The sequence below is a fragment of the Scardinius erythrophthalmus genome (genome assembly GCF_964197995.2).
Source record: "Scardinius erythrophthalmus genome assembly, chromosome: 14".
Lineage (NCBI taxonomy): Eukaryota > Metazoa > Chordata > Actinopteri > Cypriniformes > Leuciscidae > Scardinius > Scardinius erythrophthalmus.
Genome location: NC_138234.1, coordinates 17,349,264 through 17,355,246, shown reverse-complemented (window position 1 = coordinate 17,355,246; position 5,983 = coordinate 17,349,264).

Genomic DNA, 5,983 nt, shown 5'->3' with positions numbered 1-5,983 from the left:
AATGCTTGTGTTAATTTCTTTAGAACAATGACTTTACAGTGTGGAACTATGGGATGGCTTATATTCTTTTAGAACAAACTTTTGTTTTCTAGAGGAATGACTTTTTATTTTGTCCTGGAGAATTCCTGAATTCACATAGATGATTTTCACATGGTTTTCTGGTGAATGAGGTTTAATTTATTTGCTTTTATTATTTTATTTTCCTCTGAGCTTTTTACTCCTGTGTCCTTTTTACCGGCTGAAGGATATTTAACAGTTATGAATTGGACAAAAGAGTTACTCAGACTGACCAATAGCTGCTGCTCTGATTTAAAGTGGGTATTTTATTTTATATATATATATATATATATATATATATATATATATGTATCAGTATTTTAAATATACTATCCACAACATCTGAACTTTTGTACATAATTCTAATGTCTTTTTCTAATGTCTTCAGCTTTGCTTATACAATATTTTTATTGGAAAATAATATTTTCTTTTGTGAGCTGTTTTTTTTTTATGTCTAACCAAAAACAATCGCATTAATTAACGTGCAGGTCGACTCGCAGTGATATTCCAGTGTACAGAGGGGAGCATTTTTGGTTTAGTTTAAAATATCAAAATGTCAATTACATTTTGGGATAATTAACAATAATTATAGAATTAATAATAGTAATTATTATTATTATTTAGTTAAAAATACACACATTTGATTGCTCAACTGAAGAGAATAAACGTTTGTATTTCCTGTCATAAATCGAATTGTTGTAGGATATCCCTCAGTTTAATTTTGGGCTTCCGAGTGCTGTTACGGAGAATGCTTTTGGGAATGTTTTGGAGCATCGTCTTCGGTGGGATTATGAAAGGTGGTTTTTGGCTCGATTTGCTATTTACCTGATTTTTCAGGGTAAATGATGACAAAAAAAGATAGATAAGCTGATCTACAGAGGGATACTGGGTAGTTTTTTTGACAGTGGAAATATACTAATTCGACATGGCAATATTCGAATCGGATCAATAAAGCATTCCTGTAAGTTGTCAGGCTCCGGTACCTGTTAAAGTATCCAAAAGTGAGTGTAGTTCTCGCACGGCGTGACATAACAATGGTGTTTACTCAGTAGTTCTGAGAAAGGGAAGTCTTAGAAGACCAATGGGAAAGTAAGCTTCCTTCTCTCTGTCGGAATGATGCCGCTTTTCCCCAATGAACCCCTTCATGGCAGACAGCTTTCGTATGCAGACGCTCAATTCCTCAACTTTGTGCCTTCTCCCATCGCCAGAGGCAAGAGAGATGGCATTTTTTACTGGATCTTACTTGTCGTCATCAAAAATGTGCACATTTCATATATGTGTGTGTATATTTGTGTATGTATATTTATTTGTGGGTATTCGGGAGAGAAACGGCAGAACGAGGCTAAAATTCACACGCAAGCTTTTGAAAAGAAATTTGCCATTTCCTCACCATAATGCTCATGTTTTTTACCGTAGCCTGATAGAAAAATGTTCCCTTTCTCGACCTTATTGGCTTTATTTTAGATGTACATAGCAGAATCAAAGAAATCAAACTTGCTTGTAGCTCTTCGTACACTATTACAAAGAAAGTCAAAGTTTTCTTTTTTTTTTTTTTTTTTTTTTTTTTTGCTGTAGCAGTGAGGAGACATCTATATGAATTTTATTTTCTAAATTACAAGATTACCATATCTTTGAAAAGGCAAATGTTGATATTTTTATTTATTTAATGATCCTCATAATAATGTAAATCCTTGCTAGCTTTTATTACAATACTCTTAAGGCGGGTAAAACTAGTCTTTTATGTGTTTGTTTTTGTGTTTAAAGAGAGATACAGCTGGTGAGGTCGAGAACGCAGTGGGTTTACTAGCGCTAAAGTCTTTCTGTTGGTTGTTTGGACACAGTCTACCTCAGTATGTTGTTAGAAAATTTATTAGAGCCACATGCATCTCTCTTTAGTTGTTTGAATTTCTTTAACAGGCTTGTTTCGGGGCAGCGAACACCACGTCCACAATCCCCAATTCGGCCACTAGGAGTTCTCTCTCGCAATCACGAACATAAACTGATTTCCCTTTGGCGATATTTTGATTTTGGAAGAAAGCTTTGAATCCAAAGATTCACTTTAAAGGGTTGCGTCTTTCTTTCGATTCGTTTGAATTACGCAGAGCCAGTTTAGTTGCGAAACAATGAGATAAAATATTCATAAAAAGTTTGAACATGGAGTATTACAAAGGTACAACGTAAAAAAAAACTGTGAGGTGTGTGGGGAAAAACTAGCTATTATAGTACGGTACACCGTTTAGCTCTGTACGCTAGGAGTTTTATATCGACTATTACGTAAAGCACTTATTTGAATAATACAAACGTTTTCTTTAAGCCACTTGTCGTTACGCCACGAATAGTCCGCAATTTTTGTATCTGCGATTTAAGCTGAATTTAACCTTTCGAGTCACTTCCTAAGAGTGGATGACTACTGAATTACAGTTTGTTGCGCTAAAATGTCCACGAAACATTTTTTTTATACTTTTTTTTTTTTTTTTTTAATTGGCTACGTAGTTACAGTGGGTGTTTGTGGAAACCGCTTCTTTGCTCGCTGCGATATCTTACCGAACAAACTTTCTGATGCCCCCTAAGTTCGTATATAAAAAAAAATCGTTAACTGTTTCTTTTTTGTTTGTTTTCTCCAAATGTGATTGTCTTTTTTTTATCATTGTGTTTTTCTACTGTGAAAAAAAAAATTCTATCAATGCCATAGTTTATAGTAAACACGGACTTCACCTCTGCCTCTCCTTACACGTGCGTTCATAAATATTCTTGCGGACAATCCTATGTGCCATAGAAACTTTTTTTTTTTTTTTCTCAGGGAGATGTGAGCGTTGGGTTTCGTTTATCGGAGGAGCGTCAATTATCCACTGCTAGCTTAATCGTACGAGAAAAACGTAAGGATGGACAACTGCAAAAACGATGCCTTTGGATGCCTGTCGTGCATCTCTAAAGCATTTAGCATATTTCGTTGCCTCTCCATTGTGTGTCGGGGAATAAATTGAGCGCCCCCTGGTGGATCCGTAGTGCCTTGCACAAACCTAAGTATCCTCCAAGCCAAACCTGGCCAGCAAACTCCCTGGACCGGATTGTTTTTCACCCAACATCCTCAAAATACTGGAGCCTATTGTACAGATTTCTAGGTACACAGGTTAGCACATCTTTGGCTCAATGCTTGGCTCGGTTTTACTGTATTGGTATATGTGAATGATATTCTTTTCTTTTTCTTTTGAATTAAGCTGAACTTGTCTCTTCTTGGAAATGCTACGGCTTTTTTTGTGCGCTCGACAAACTACCCAACGTCGTACGATAGATTCACCAAACAACAACTTCGGCAGCTCCCAGTGTAAATCTAAATTAAGAGACTATAATTTTGATAAATGACCTTACATTTTCACATCAACCCAAATGCGGTTTTCTACAGCAAGCTAGAAGAGCAAAACAGGTCGAGCGCAAGGCATTGTATGTATTTTATTGTTTTTAAAAGGAAAAAAGTATTACACGTAGAGATATTAATTTCTATTTTTTTAGTCAAAATAGGGAGGGCAAATTCAATAACTTTTTTGACTGACTGTAAACTTTTACTATTCATGTACATTACGGAATTAACATTATCAATGTATATAGCTTTCTTTTCAATGAGAGTGTGATGTCTTTTGTTCATGGCATTACACTGTGATTCAGAGATAGAAATGACATCGATTTTGCTCTCCAAACTGATCGGATGACAATCCCGTTCAGGGTTTGGCCTACAATGTTCTTCTTTGTACGACGTTGCATTGTTGTTTAATTCTTTTACTTCATGTACAACTACTTGTTTGCCATCCAAGAAATGATTGCATATCCTTTTGTCAGCATTTTGTATTTGTAAATTGTTACCCTTTTCTTTGTACTATACGGAAAATTCCTCGACATGGCGATTCATAAAGGTGACCGTTTGAATAAACAATTGTTTTTCAATGTGAAAAACTGGAAAAGACCACTGCAGACTTTATTATAAGCTACAATCATGCACAAATAAAGGTATGACTGACATCTGAAACGATTGACAACTTACACATACAGATTACAGTGAGCAAATCCGGATTTTAAAAAGTCATGTTGGCCCCGGTTACATCAGCAAGTCAAGTTTTGTTAATATTGAATGTGTTAAATGTTTATTTCTTATGTAAATCTGGGCTTATATATGATAGACGGACATTTTTCAAATGGTCTGGCCTGTTTAAACATCAAATGATCAGAAAATTGTGTATTTTGTTTCAACTGTTGTCCTGTAAAATTTTCTCTTTGGTTTAAAGTTTCATCATTTTGTTCGTTTCGTTTATCCCTGCTGTTCTTGGTTTCCTTTCGTTTGTTTTCTGTGTTTTATTTCTCCTCTGTGCACATAGTCGATCCCCACGGCTGTTTTTATTTCTCAGTCCTGTCATTCATCTGTATTGTAGTTTCACCTGTAAATGTTATTTAATCATCAACACACACTTTCCCCTCAAAACTTTCCCTTCGCTGGTTGAAATTGTGCCATTTACGTTGCGGTACGCGAGCGTATGGAAAACCACCGTCACTTATTTAAACAAAACAATTAATTCGTCTGACCAGGATCAAACTGTGCCATGATTAACTAGTACGGATCGACAGGTTTAGTTTTTCAATGAGAGCCAAGCAGTGACGTGTACAGTAAATGTTGGAATGAAATGAAAATGAATCTTGCTGTGTGTAAATTATTCAACAATTAACTGTTTATATGAAATTTATGAATTAAAAATTATTGGCAAAAAATGGCTCTCAGAGTTGTGTCTGTTCCCAAGATAATGGACAAAAACAGTAATTTGTTATTACAGCACATGTTAAATTTAGTTCACTTTCATTAAATGGAAAAGAACAACCAAGATCAAAATTTCTCCTTTTATGTTCCACAGAAGACAGGAAATCATACAGGTTTGGAACGACATGAGGGTGAGTAAATTATTTTAAGTCTTTAGTGCTACTTGCAAAAATTACAGTTTTTTAGTTTTTTTTTTTTTACTTAATGAAATGAATGTACTATATTTTGGTTCGATAATGTTTTTTATTCAATATTTTGCATTTTTAGGGTATTTTATGGTACTAAATTGTATTTATGGTATAGTTATGATCCATTTATTACCTGTTAATAACTTTGAGCATAGACCTGAGAATAAAATTTCCCAACTTAAACTATTGTAAATCTTAAATGCTTTGTAGCACAGACTTAAGTTTTGTCTCTTTTTACAAAGGACACTTGGAAGATTATTGCTGATGTGAAAAAAAAAAACGTTAAAGTGAAACTTTGTTATGGAAGTTTGTTTATTATGAAAAATACTCAAAAAATACTATTTATAGATTTTATGAAATATATATTTTCCAAAACATGTTTTACTTTAAAACTGTGAGAGAATCAAAGCCAATCTAAACGAATTTGAGGTTGATATCCAAAAAAAAACAAAAAAAATGCTTTTAGTAAGATTTTGTTCATGCGCAGTACCAAATATTTCCACTAGGTGAAATTCGCTTCCCATTCGGTTTCCAGTGCGGTTGTTTTTGACTATGAACAGTACAACTCTTTTTTTTTTTTTTTTTTTTTTTCCAGGACCATTTAACCTTTTTGAATCATGTCCATAATTTTTGTGTGTGTGTTCACATAGGAAGTCCCAAAACCTTTACCAAGTTTCATACCGATGAAGTAAAAAAAAAAAAAAAAAAAAAGCTTTTTCTTTTCTTTTTTTGACCAAACAGCACCAGAGGGTTAAGTTTAATTTCTTCTTTTTAAGTTTTGGTTGAGCTGTTGCTTTAAACATTCATACGTTTATAATTGCATGCCCCAATTAGAAATTAGAAAGTATGCCTAATTTTCTTGAACCACAGATTGAAAAATAGTATTAGATTATTTAAGTTTTGTCAATTTTAGGCACATAATACTTTTTAGATGTTC